At 34.7% G+C, this 15,087-nt stretch overlaps 1 protein-coding gene across 7 annotated transcripts in view; it reads left to right on the top strand.

The window, feature by feature from the left end:
* The window catches only part of CDH18 (cadherin 18), a 530,347-nt gene that overhangs the window by 377,225 nt on the left and 138,035 nt on the right, over positions 1–15,087 (top strand). The gene's annotated exons all lie outside the window — the stretch shown is intronic.

Below are 15,087 nucleotides of genomic sequence, written 5' to 3'. Positions count from 1 at the left end.
CTCCTCCTTTTGCATGATTCAGGGGAACAGAGATATGAAAAAATTTGTTCCTCTACCATGAAGAATAATACTTTAATTGCCAATATTGTTGTTATTATTACTGGAGAGGATTGTCCATAATTGATAATTTTCATTACCAGACTAATCTGAAAAAAATATTGTATTGTTTACTAAATACATACTGAAACTGACATTGAAGACCAGCTGAAAAATCTTTTGTTAGACGCATTCAGGCACAATAAGTGGTACTTACTAATGCTGGTCAGGAGTAAGTGGGAAAAATTCATATTCACTAGAAAAAAATTGCTGATATAATATCAGGTAGAATTTTATTTCTATTTCACAGGTCTTCAGTTTTCCCTGGAACAAGTTTTAAGAACAAATGGAACTTGAAAAAAATTATTTACATGAGAAGAAAAAAAATTACAAAACACAAACTAAAGCACAAGGTGCATGTAGTGTAAGAAGTAAAACTACATACACAGAGGTCAAGCAACAACATTACTTCTGCAAGATATAAATGGAATTAATCAGTAACTAGATGTACTAATCCCAGCTGTGGGCCGTGAAACTACTTTCTGGATTTTTATCATTAATTAAGTTATGCTTTCACAAGGCTTCACTTGTCCTTGAGCATTTTCAGAATTTTGCAAGCAACTATTCCCCTCATGTGCTAATTTGAATGGCATCATGATACTGAAAGCACCACTTCCAGCGTGGAAATAAATGGCAGGCAAACTCATGCTTTACTGAATGTGTCCTTGTAGTCTTTCTGCAAAGCTGTTATCACAGCCATATCATGTGCTTTAAGATGACTGCTGGAAGCTTTCTTCTTTATATTAGAAATTTATGTAGAATTGTGGAAAATGTCTTAATTCCTCATTCCAGTGAGAATGCAAAAAGTAAGTGAAGTATTCTAAAATATTTGCATTTCAAAGTTGTCTTTCTCAACTTTACTGAGATTGTATGTATGCTGTATATATAAATATGTGTACACCTGTCTTCACAGAACTAAATGTGGATATTTTGGTGGATAGGGGCAGGCTGTATTTTTAAACTGAAAATGCATTTTTTGCCTGCCCATGAAGCCTTTGGATTTATTTTGGAAAGGCTGAAACACAGATGGTCCTGAGAGCTACTTAACTTTGAATTACTTACTTTAATGAAAATTCCACATTGGCTACCCTAATTTTAAAACAAACATCTTTAGGCTTAGAGTTATTTTTGTTAATATATATATACATATGTTTTTATAACTCTCCATTCACTGCAGAAATTTGCACCCAGTTATACTTTCAAGATTCTCCTTATCCTTTAGCAAAAAAATTAAGTACCAAAATCTTATGTTTAAATTTTTATATGTCCTTGACATCACAGTTTATCGGTGTGTATGCTGCTGGAGCTGCAGTGCCCGTGGAGCATGAGAACAAGAGTTTACAGGCGGGGATACATACAAGAACTGAGTGCCAGGAGGGAAAGTGAAGAGGCATGATGGAACTTTTTGAAAGATAAAGGGGTGTAAAATAGCCCGAGGAGAAGAGTTTGATCACATAAGGATGTGATATCCTGGGCTGAAGAGTGGGATTTCCCTCTTTGAAATAAAGTTTCAATACAACAATCCACCTCCAGTTTCTGGAAGAAAAAAAAAAAAAAAAAAAAAAAAAAAAAAAAAAAAAAAAAAAAAATTCCACTCTGAAAGATCTGAAGTCTTCAGAAAGCTTCTCCCTTTGATCTCCTGTACCACTGAGTACCTTGCAGTTTGCCTGAGAGCTCATTGCTTCTGCCCTGACCTTACTTACACAGACGGTTCAGTGTGAGTCAGCAATTAATAAAATCAGCAATTAATAAAATAATAATCAATTAATGTTTTGAGAACCCTCTTACCCTGCCATTCGTGACCTGGTGTGAATTAAAACTTTGGAGACTTGCACTACATTTTACTGAAGTGGTATTTTAACTATGTGTTGTCTACAGATGTAGTTGGAAGTTGAAGGAGCATCACTGGTTGTATCAAGAGGCCTCATCTTTAAAAAAGGATATATTATCTCTTTTGGTTTATTTTCATGCAATTTGTATCTAAACCTGAGCCTAAAGAGGAAACCAGTCTTATCCTGTATGTAAACCGAAAGGACTTTGTAATTCAGACCACAGGATATTTGTTTGCATAACTTCTTAGCATAATATTTTTTTAAGTGCAACCATTTGATGGTTTTATAAAAATAAACATATTTAAATACAGTAATTTTTTACTTGTTTCTGATTTTATGCATTGTAGAAAAAGTCAGATATTAAGTAATGAAAGAAAACGTATACATAATGACAAGTCATAGAAGACACATGCGATATTTTTAGTGTAACTTCTTTTGGAATTAGTCAGGAATTTATCCTTAGGAAAGACAGATTATACCTCATTGGCATTTACAGAGAAACTGTTTTGATACAAGCTTTCTTGTTATACTCCCACCAGCAACATTGTTGTGATGTTGAATATTTATTTTGTTGTTTACTCCTCTTGTACACATGCTAAATTCTTCAAGATGTGGATTTCTGTATGAACAACAACAACAAAAAAATTATATTAACAGAAGAAGTGGGAAGCAGGAGGCATTCCTGGTTTTACCCAGAGTTTTCTTGAGCAAACCTTTAAAGAATGTGATATTTACTACATCACCAACATTTGTCTGGGTTTTCTTTAGTTCTAAGAGCACAATGTTGTTTGGGTTGGAAGGAAAATATTTCCAGTTGATTACATGATTTTAAAATTATCTTTTGAGGGGGGGAAATTAAAAAAAAAAAAAAAAAATTGACCTCTTGTCAAAATAATATTTTTATTTTTGCTGCCTAACCAGTAGTCATCTTTGTTGCCCTGAATTCTTGTGTTAGGACTGTATAACACCACTGAACATAGCAACCTGCTAAATTATTTCTTACATGGAATCAGTAGGATTTTAGCAATATGAATAATATTTACTCACTTTAGGATGACTAAGTGAAAACTTGTATTCAGTGGGTGTTTGAAATACCAAGCAATATGTTTATATTATTTTAACTTTTCCTGAAAAAGAATAAATATTTTTGGACTTCACAATATTAGGTTAGGAAAAAAAGACCCTGGGAGATCAGAATCATATCCATGAATCTTCTGCTGGGACATATGGGCACTTCCTCCTGGGGTGCTTAAATGTAAAGAGAACAGTCTGTTATGGAAAATGTGTTAATGAATAAACTATGCAAAGAACTTCCAAATAAGACTCCGTGCTCTATATTGATGCTGTCTTGTACTGCTAGCAAGAATACGTAGTATATATATCTATTTTTGGTCATTTTATGATCTCCCAGAATGAATTATTTTTATATTGCTTTCCCTGTCATTTTACATGTATTGTTTTAAAGAATCATTTGTACCTAACTGTTTCTTGGCAGCCAATAACTTTAAGGGTTGTAATCCTATTCTGCCTGAGCATTTTTAGAGAAGGGAGAAGGTGTCAGAGCATCTCTGAAAAGAAAAATCATCAAAATGTTCATGATAAATTACATCTATATTGATGTATCAACATGCCCATAAGAAACACTAAGGAGAGGAATATATTGCCTTGAAGTGTGAAAAATATACTTCTGACTTTTAATATAGTTTGAATACTGGTCCCAGAGGAAGATCAAATTTTAACAGATTTCTTTTCATCCCTTACTTTAGTGAGTGATAGCAGTGAAGTAAACATCATATCTGGGAACCTTTACATGTACGAAAAGATAACATGGGTGCTACTTATTGGAATTAGATGATAGTGATCATAGCATATTCTTTCTTAATAAGAAACATAGATTTAGTGTTAAAAGTAACATGCAGATTATATTACTGTTCATTTTAGTAAATCAATAAGCCTCTGACTTGTTTTGTTGAAATGTTTTCCGTTAAACTCTGTCAAAGTGTAACTGGAAGAAAGTAGTTCATAACTAGATTTTTCTTGTGTTAAAATCAAGATAATTCCATGGTCCAGATACATCTGTCCTACAGAAAAATGAAAACAAGTTCAAGCATGAAACATATGTGACTTTACAATGGATGGCAAAGAACATAAATATTTTTCAGTGAGAAAAGTTGAACTTTGAGAAGAAGGTATTATTTAATTACAAAACATCAGTTTACCTAAAGCTATGCAAGACAAATTATTCTGCACATTTTCCTATGTTTTTTAACAGAATTTTAGTCTAAATTTTGTTGCTTTTACTAGAGCAATGCTAGAATACCAAATGTTCCACAATTTTACACTATTTACATCGTGATGTTATCTGCTGATACTTCTTGTACATCCCATTATAGAAAAATATACTGCAGCTGCTGCAGGAACAATTGAGTATATATCAAATTTAACTGTGAGTCTCTGGAAATTTGGATGACTTGGTCTCCTTGGCTGCTATTTCAAAAGTCTAGCATATTTTCTTACTCTCTTTGTTAGACTGTGTGTTGTCAGTCACAATGAAGAATGGCAGTTGTCCATGAGAAGATGGAAATTTTCTGCACTGTGCTGAAAAAAATATCATGCAGTACTTGCAAGTATATTTTCAGGTGCAAAATGCAGCAAAACTTTACACATTACACCAGGTCTCTGTACAAGTGCTGTTTCAAAACACCAGTTAATTATTAATTGTGATGTAAAACTGTTTTATAAATATTTTCAGAACTTGTGTTTTACTTCTCTGGAAGTTGTATTGAAGTAAATGTGAAAAATGAGGGGTTTGTTAGGTCTTAAAATCAAAACCTTGCATTAGTGGCAGTTCAGGTTTTTATGTGCTGCAGTGGGTAATGGTAAATCTAGAAAGACAAAAGAAGCAGTAGCACAGTACCATTTTTAGAAATACTGTGCTAATAGATAAGAATTACCTGATTTAAAAACCTTGACCTCAGAAATTGTATTTATTCTTGGGAATGCTTGTGTAAAGTAGGGAAATAGGCAGAAAAGATTCTTACATTTCCCCAGTTTACATTCATATGGGATCCAGAAAGTTTTTGTAGCAGCCAATAAAAAATATGATAAAGGAAAGTTGTTTACATAGACATTCACTGGCATTTGTATGTTTCTATTTTTTTATTCCTACTTGTGGAAGTATAGTCATCTTTGTAACAGTTAGGATCACCTTGTCATTTTGTTATTGCAGTCATTACATGACATCTGTGGAGAGGGCTGGTGATAAGCTTCTGTTCTCAACATGAACCTTCTGACTTAGACAACAAAGATGTTCAAAGTAGCAGAGCTGGCATTTTTCATTATCAATGGATTTTGAGGCACAGGCAATCTTTCAAATTTGTGGAAACATTCTCTCAGCATGATGTTGTGGAGTTTTTTGTTTTTTGTTTTGTTTTGTTTTGTTTTTTTACTGTGTCATGTAGTACTTTTTGTTTCTAGCAAACAGAAGAGTTCTACATTAGAGGAAGAAGTAAAGTGTTTATAATCAGAAAAAAAAAAGAAAAATCATACTCTCTTCTAAGAGATGCAGAAGAAGGATGGTCAGTTGTGAAAGTTGTAATGGAAACTATATAGAAGCAGTCCTTTTACAAATATAAATTTCACCCAATAAGAAGAACAGCTGTAGACCGTATGAAAGAGACGATGCAAAACCAGATGCAAAACTAGAACATACTTTTAAGGGTTTAATACTGCATAAGCAGTGAATCAACACCCCAATAAATAAATATTCTGATATTCAGTGTTATGATACTACTTCCTAACATTTCAATAGTATATAACAAAGAAGTCTTAACAAATAAAGTGACCAAAAGAAAAAAATCATCTCAATAATGAAAACATGTATTTATTTTACCTGGAAAATGCATTAATATGCTTTCATAGGGAGTTCACAAAAATGTGGAGATTAAATAATTTTAAACAATTATATCTGCAGTCTTTGATGATACATGGTAGTGCATTCTTTTCAGTTTCTTCAGAATGAAACAACTTTTTCACCTGAAATAGAAGCCATTGGACAGTAGCTAACCTGTTTTCTTTACACAGTCTTGCAAATTTCTCAGCAAATTAGCCTCAAAAACATCAAACTGAAAAATGTGTGAAAGTTTTTTGGAAGGATGAGATAAAAGAAAACTGGTAAATTAATTATCTCTCCTTGATCTTTTCCACATAATATTTTTTTCCTAATCAAGCTCTGTAACTGAGTAAGTAATCAGGTCCCTGACAAAAAAAATTGCTCTAGCTGATTTTACACAGCTCATAAATACTACACCAGAAAGTCACACTTTTTTCCCCTCTCCACAGTATTTCTTAGGAAGAGCAAAGTAAAAAGAAGTAATTTAGAATATCATATTTGTACACAGCAGAGTTGTTTTCCCAGAGCTTAAAAATTAATGTGCTGTCTTCAGATGTTTCGTAGAGTAAACAGTATTAGCTGTAGTCACTGTCAAACAAACAAGCAAACAAATAAATGGTACTTTCAAAAAGGGTTTGAGTACTATTACACTTACAGCTATGTGCTGCAGTGAGCTATTTCTATCACTCTCAATATCAGGAGAAGCTCTAAGCATGGAGATCACGCATAGTACAAAATTCATTGATCAGGGTTTTAGAGAACTAATAGCTTTTTCACGTATTGAAAAATCCTAAATAATCCTTAGGTTGGCATTCCTGTTCAGTATAAGATACATATCTTTTCTTTTAAGAAGACCCTGTTACAAGGGATGTTTTCCCTTTTTGCCTCTGTACTGGAAATGGAAAGAAAAAAAAAAAAAAAAAAAAAAAAAAAAAGTGTGGTGGTGCAGAACTGTTTTATTAGGTTTTTATAAGAAGTTTATGTTATGGTTCATTTCACTGTATCCCCAATGTTGTAACCCTTTTTGTGTTGTTTGTATAATGAGGTGTTTTGTGTCAGTCCTCCCACTCCTCACCTGACTTGTAACATCCCCTCTGCCCCACCCCCCCTCTCTGGGGCAGCCTGTCTATCACTTTGAGGGGCCCTTTCAGGTTGCGAAATCTCAGGGAGAGGGCTTCTGGTGATAGGTCCCCTGGGGGGAATTCCTTTAGCTCTGGATTTTAGTGGCCTGAGGCTTGGGGGTGGGCACACCTTGTTACCCCTGGAATTCCCTGATTTGTTGTCTTGTTGTAACCCCCCTGGAACCCCTCCCCTGCTTATAAGGTGGCGGAGAGACTCTCTCAGCCGCTCAGCCTCTCAGCTCGGAGCTCTCAGCCCGGAGCGCTCTCTCTGCTCCTCAGCTCTTGAGCTAATAAACATCTTTTAACCTGCTAAGCTGAGAGCCAGCCTTTTTTCTTCTGCTGCTGTGCTGTCAGGACACTATTGGTCCAGCTGCTGAGAAGCCGACCAGCAGGTAAATCGCCTGCGTGCCCATCTGAACTGGGACCATCTGTGGCTGTGTTGACCCGAGCTAGCCAGAGGTCAGCTCCCGCCTGGTGCGGGGACGGAACCAGACACAAAAAAAAAGAGTTTGATTTTCTCTTTGTACAAATAAAATAATTTTAAATAAATAAATAAGTAAGTAAGTAAGTAAGTAAGTAAGTAAGTAAGTAAGTAAGTGCAGTGAAAGTAGCTTGACCAAACAAGCACCAGAAATGAAAAAGCAAAGTCAAAAGCACTTCTAGACAGTCTGCAGAAACAGTGTATGGAAACACACTGTTTTTACACATGCTTTTACTCCATCATTGCCACAAATGTGCAATGTTTTTCAGTGAAGAATAGCTTTTACTGCAACAGTGAGTTTCCAAACCCTGAACTCTTGCATCTCTTGGGTCTTTTCATAGAATATGTGCACTTACTGTTTTTACTGTCCTTGACCTTTTCAATGTCTTAAGCAAAACATCCTTTCATATGAAAGCAGACTTACTTGAGCAGGAAATGCAAGTTACGATATTGGTAACTAGGACTGTTTTAGGTATTTTTGAGGTGTAGTGCATCTGTGATTGTGTAGCTGAATGCAGCTGCATTTATAGACAAAGTGGAGTTTCAGTGGTCTAAATAAGTGAGAGGTTTGAAGGACCTGTGCCCAAGAGTAGTCCCATGAACTGAAAAGCTTTTATTTCCCATTACTGCTTGTGCTCATTTATAGGAATGGTGAGATTTTTAGAAGTGCTTTGTGCTGGTTTATCACCACCTTGTTATGATTTAGTAACACAATCAGAAGCAAAACATTCTTCTTACAATGGTGATGATGTGTGGTCAGGGCTTATTTGAGTAGCAATGTACCATCAAGACGCTTGGGTTCAAATTGTCAAATTTACAGTCCTACTGAATGGGTCTTGGAATCACCATGACTACACATTTATTGATTATAAAGTGAGATTTCGTGACAGTAATTGTGAAGAGATGCTAAAAACTGAAGACCAAATATGATTTTTCTTATTTCTTAGTAATTTGCATCTGTTCAAGTCTGTGAAACTCTTAAAAACCTCTAAAACCCATAGACTATGTAAATTCTCCTTGCTAGGAAAAAAAAGAATAGTTTCTATGCCCATCACAGCATTTGCCCAAGTAAAGGATGTCTGAAATGAAAGCTTACTGTTGTGAAGATAGTTCAGATGAAAACTTCACCAGAGAGTAATTATTTTTCTTCCATAAGGAAGACACATAGTATGGAGACACAGTTTTTCTTTCTTTGAAAAGAAAATTACACTTTTATATTTAAAAAAAAAAAAAAAAAAAAAAAAAAAGGTGTTCTTTTAGAATTACTTTTTTTCTTCTATTTTTCCTTTTTCAGTCCTTGGAGAGAGAAACTAGAAGCTAATGTTGACCACTTGTGGTTGCTTTAGTATGCCTGATATTGTTTCAGACAACATTGCTTATGCACCCACATACTTCTGCCATTACAGTCTTCCTAATGGCTGCACCAAAGGAGCAGACTTCAGAGAAGCCTCTTGCAAGCCGAAACATCTTGCAAGAACAGATGTTTGTGTGCTATAGTGTTATATAGTGAAGTTAATACTGTTTCAGTTGTGTTTTTCCTGGATGATTGCAATTCAATTATTTTTCTTCTATCTCAGAAAATTCATTCAGCAGATGGGGGAAATTGTGGTTTTCTATTTTCCTCCTCTGTTTGACAAGGATGTGGAATAACTTCTTGTCAATTTGTGGACACTGCTATGGATAGTACAGTTATCTCCTGGGATAATGATTCCCTCTGAAGTTTCCATCAAAATGTGTGACATTGCCCAGAGCAGTGTCTTTCATTAAAATATATATTATAGCTCAGACCAAGGGAAGGAAGTCAGCAGCAAATCTGATTATTCTTTTACTGCATAAACACAATGAACATTTCAGTAGTATCAGCTAGACTCTGCTTTTGCAATGTGCACTATCAAAAAAAAAAAATTAAATGCAGTTTTTACTGCTTATAAGTTACTGTAACATTTCTTTTAAATTAAATGTTTTGTCTACATAAACATCAAAGGAACTCAGTATGATTGCGGTTCTTATTAGAGGGAAGAATAAAATATTTTTACTCAGTGTTTTAGTGCTCTACCATTAATTCTTTATATATCTCTACATTCTGATGTTTTTAGTTAGGCAATAAACCATTCTGGGTAACAAAAGCAAGTAACTTAATACATTCCTCTATGTTTTGCTAAAGGTCAGAGCTCATGCTGTTTGCGTATAATTTTGTCATTCCTCTGGGACAGTCACTCACTGGTAGACTTTACTGCAGGAGTGTTTGCTGGGTCCCTATTGTCAAGTTAATCTGATTGACAGTGAAAACAAAATTAAGAAGTGGAGATTCTGCTGCTTTCCTTGAAAGCAAGTGGTGCTCTCTGAACAGAATACAACATTTATTCAAGACATAATGGTAGTGTCATTACCATAACTCAAGTTTTGCTTTTGGAATCCTGTGTAAATTATTTATTATTATTATTATTTTTCAATAATAATTTTTAATTATCTGAAGTTATTTCAAAATACTTTAAATGTTTATGTACATAATCACTTCTGCTCTGATTAAATTCATTAAGTTAGTGCAGAAGTTCTTGTTTTTTTCAAATCAACCATGGATTTGAATTTAGTTCATATATAAGGCAATCACTTCATAATATTTTTATTTCTGGAACAAGATATATTCAGATCATATATCAAGAATTTATTGGTAATCCAGTTAAAAATTCTGTAAAAATCATAAGCGGTCCACTTAAAATGCCACCCACACAACAGTCTAAGAATGCAGATTTTTCAACTAAAGCTAACCGGAAGTAGTCATGCAGTTAAATCACTAACAGACAAGTCTTCTACTTTAGAATTGCCCCCTCTTATCCAGGCTTTTTTCTGTTCTGGGTCATGCATGGTTTCCTGTTTGCATCTTGTTTTCCTAAGGCAAGTACAGAGGACCATGGTGATCGCTGTGAGTTGTTAACATTCCTCATTCCCAGTAGAAGTAGGATGTTGGCTTTCTTCTCAATTTTTGGATTTGCTTTGTAGTACCTATTGGTGTGGGGTTTTTTCCATTGGGCCTCTTTCCTATTGTCCAGTAGTTTCTGCTTATTTGTGGTCAGTTGCTTGACAAGTAGGTATGTTTAAATATTTGGATGTATGAAATGGCTAAACGTCAGCTAAAACAGTGCAGATATATGCAGCTGATTGGTAGTGAATGAGGCCAGTAACTAAGCAGCAGCCACCTGATATTTGTGGTTGTGATTAGGCTTTAGCCACTTGATCATTTTTAGTTATAAACAGTGACAACATTGTACTAGGTGGGCAATTAGCCTTCAATCTATGAATTCATTTTACAGCAGTTAATGTGCTAGTGCATAAAAAAAGTATTTAAAGATTCATGGTATCAAAATTAACATAATCATATAAATAAAACTCATTAACTGAAATATTTGCAAGTATCTGCAAATCATGCCTTTGATTAATGTAGCTCTTCTTCAGTTTCTGCAGGAATTCTAAAAGAAAATGAGCTTTTAAATGGACTGATGGAAGAAAAAAGTTGAAGTCTTAGCAAAACAGGGGCACCTTGGTTACTGTTCTGCAAAATAAGACATACACTGCTGATATGGGTAGTTAAAGATTGAGGAACCATCATATATCTTCCCACATGCAACTTGTTATTAAATATATCAAGAAGTGTAGGCCGCTGGGTTGACAAAGGGGATATTTCTGATATGCCCTTTTGCTACTATTTTCATCTTCTTCTTTCCCTAAAAAACATCAGAGAAATAAAGACAGGAATAATGACCAAAAGGGATGAAAATTGAATACTTCCTGGCAGTTTCTGGTTGTAGACAGATTCAGAATATTAAACAGATATATTCTTGTTGGAAGCATAGCCAAACCAGCAGTAATGTTTGCAGAAACCAGCACATCACTTAGAATGGAGTCCACATTTCCACAGGGAATTCAGAAGCGTGCACTGACTCCAGTTTGGAGAATTGGAGATGTTGCTTCAGAGATCAGCAGAGTGAGAAAGCTCACTGGGACACTGGAGACACCTGCAAGTGGGTCATGAGTGGACCACACCTTTTCTAGGGAGCTGGTTTGAGATGACTTCCCCAGGTCACACGAGTTAGGTCTGAACAAAACATGAGTTGGTTTGCATTTGCATTGCTTAGTAACATTCTCCTCTGTGTCAAACTAGTCCAAAGGAGAAATAGCTATAGCAGTCCCAAGCAGAGAGAAAGGCCACAATTGTCCAGCTAGATTTTTCTCCCTCAATGTCTTTTAGAAACTATCATAGGCCGCACTGCAGAAATCCACTCTCCCAAACCATATAAATCCTAACCTAATAGGTGAATCACATTTATTTTAATTGGAAATGGTTTTGTGGAGTAGTCTTCTTGTTGTGGAGATGATTTCATAGTACAGAGAAAAAAGAGAGAACTGCACCATGCTCTGGGACATAAATCTCTCATTAATCTTGTAAACATTGTCTTAAGCAGGGATTCCCAGGGGCTCTCTCAGCACAACACATATTGCAAATAAGCATTTGAGAGGAGTCTTGATATTTTCCTAGTTGGACCAATTTGTACTAAGATGGAAGAATTAAAGGAGACAAATAGTTCTTTAATCTTTGCTTTGAAGGAAAACTGAAATATAAACAACTGACAAAGAAAATGCCATTTTGCTATGCAAAATGGTCCTCTGTGTGTTTAAAATTCAACATTAAAAGGCATAAATCAAAGTGTTATATTTCAAACAATATAGGACATATCTGGAAGTAAGGAAGCAGGAACTTCTTTTAGCTTTTACTTCTTTTCAGTTGTTGCCTTACAACTGCAGTTTAAAAGACCCAGTTTTAAATGGAAGGCTTTCAATGGTTATTAATATGCACATAGTTTACTTCTGATGATATTCTTGCCTGTATTTTTCAGTTGAAGCTTATTGAGTAACACAACGTTTTGCAGCAATAGCATATAATTTGTTGAACGTTAAATCAGCTGGGTATCTTTTGTGTTTCTTAACTTTTCTTACTTTTAGATGTAAAAATCCACTGCCTCAAAATGCATCCATATTTTCTTCACTGATGACAAGTACAAAGAGTGATTTCCTCACAATATAAATGTAGCTAAAATTACTAATTTTCCAAATGGTCCATGCATTTTGTGCCATCACAATGAAATTGTGAATGTGCCTTTCTGCAGTATGGTATTGGAATGGAGTGTCTATGTTGATATTTGGAGAACCTTGCTTTTTATATTCTACAGCAGTTCCTTTTTCTTTGTATTTCTTACCCAGCAATTTTTAAATTGATTCATAAGTTCATAATTCCAGTTATAGATGCAGTGATTTTTGCTGGGATCTCTCTTTGATATACCTGAATATGCTTTTACATATAGATCACTAGAGATAAAAGGAAAGAAGTACAATGGAAAGCCTCCTTAGTTTAGAGCTCCTTATAGTATCATAAACTTATCAAATTTGTCATTTTGCTGTTAGCAAACACTAATATTGAGGGCTGATTTTATCCCAAAAGGATCCTGAAATTCTAATTGTTTTTGAAAAATTGAGGTATCAGTAAACCTATGCTAGAATACCAGAATACCCACTTGTCACTGAGACACACAAAGCAGTCACACGCAGACAAGAGATTTTCGCAAGGCAGAGGTCCTTCTGAACCAGCTCCCAGCTGAGAGAGCAGAGAGAAGAAACCCCTTTGTTTTTTTCTTACTTTTTTATACATATGTGGGTCTAGCAGAAGATTGGCTTTTTGGGGTTTCCACCCCTCAGCCTCAGTGGCCGGACCAATTATCAGTTACAACTGTTTTCAGGTTAGAAATATGCAAACAAAGGACAGAGAATGAAAAACAAAGGATTTGTTTATGTTACATCTGTGGGAAAAGGTAGAAAACTGCTCTAATATTCTACAGTAACTAAAAGATCTGACTCCATTTATGAAATTCAAAAAGGCCTTAAAAAAACTCAGAAAAACCAGGGTAACACCCACTTATCTTTTTTTTAGGAATAAATCACTTCAAATAATGTTTTGACTTTGTAGGAAGTTTGGATTCTTGGTGTTTTATATAGAGTGAATTATTCTTCTGTTAATAGAGTACAGAGCTATTCTAAGGATAGGAAGTGATTAATTTTGCCAATGACTACTGTAAACGAAATTTATAAGGCTGTTCTGCTGCCCTAGAAACATACATATAAACATGCTAAACAGACCCTTTTGCTGCTACTTTCTTCCTTTGATTAAGAAAAATAAAGGGGGCTCACAGTGGTGACTCAGTTTTGTTTTGGTAATTCAGTCAGAGCTTCACATGACTCAGATAAGTCTATAGTGCATTGACTGAAGTTGTGCTGAAATTTATATGAGTTGAAAAACTTCAATTTATTAAATTTCCCCCTTCCAAGACCCCTACTGTACAAGACATAAATTATGTGCAATACCATAGTTTCATTAATTTAGTAGAAAAGATGAAAAATCTCATCAAGCACTATATGCTTACTCCTTTTACAAATATTAAGGAATATAGTTTTAAAGGCAAGACAAAGACCCAGAAAGAAAAAGATGTATGAGTGTATGAGAAAATATCATCACCTCTGTATCTTCAGTTTTAAGTTAAAAATATATGTTTTCTACCGTACAAGTCCTTTTTTTTTTTTTTTTTTTTTCCCCTCTCTATCCACACTCCTATGGTTTTTGAACTGAGAATGAAAACAGGAAAGCAACATCTTGCGTCCTATGAATTAAAAATAATATCTGTCATTCTGTTTTGCTCAGATTCTGCATCAAAATTTAGTAATGACACACTGCACATATTGAAAAATATTCAGGACAGTAGGATAAGGATAAAAACGAATGTCTTCTTAAAATAAAGAAGTTTCCCTTCTGATTTCACATCACAGTATAACTGCATGACACCTGAGGCTGTTCATTTCTGCATTATCACTTTGTTCTTATTGTTCTCCTCAATAAATGCATTATGTTCTCAAAGTTGTTTCAAAGGGAAAAAAAAAGCAAATCCACAAAACTTCTCAGTTTATATAAAAATCACCCTTTCTTATCAAAGAACACAAGTTCACTTTTATTTTAAACAGGCAATTCTTCAAAGTCAAGTTAGGAAGAGGCATTGGGAAGCCATTTCATGTTATCTTTTAACACATCAATCTACTTCCTGAGTTTTCCTTCCCCCACCCAGTCCCCCAGTAAATTAAAACTTTACTGTACTAAAGGAAGATTGTCATATATTTAATGTATATTTCATAGCACAAGGTGTTACGAACAATGAAAATGCTGAAAGTCTGTCGAACTTCATCATTTAATTATAAATAATTTAAATACTAGCAAGTTAAATAACTTTCTAGCTAAAAATAAACAAACAAAATCCAGAGAAAATGCCTGTGTTTTGTTGTGGGATAGAGTAATCCTGGACAGACATCTGCTACTGCCACATTGTGCAGTTTCCTTTCACAGTAAATGATGCTGTCCTTGAGGCCACAGAGGAAAATGTAGGTGAGACTGAATTACCATCATTGCAGTGAACAATCCTTAGTGGGAATGCATCCAGTTTAGTGGTTAGGACAGGGTTTCAAGCAATGAGTACTGTAAAATAACTACTAGAAGGACTAAAACCAAAACCGAATAAAACAAAAACCATCATAGTTACTAGAATATTCTTGACTTAGGGAAGTTCTCTAGAA

Source organism: Hirundo rustica, chromosome 1 (assembly GCF_015227805.2).
Source record: "Hirundo rustica isolate bHirRus1 chromosome 1, bHirRus1.pri.v3, whole genome shotgun sequence".
Classification (NCBI taxonomy): domain Eukaryota; kingdom Metazoa; phylum Chordata; class Aves; order Passeriformes; family Hirundinidae; genus Hirundo; species Hirundo rustica.
The sequence above is the reverse complement of the archived record's forward strand: the minus strand, read 5'-3'. Positions and strand labels throughout refer to the sequence as shown.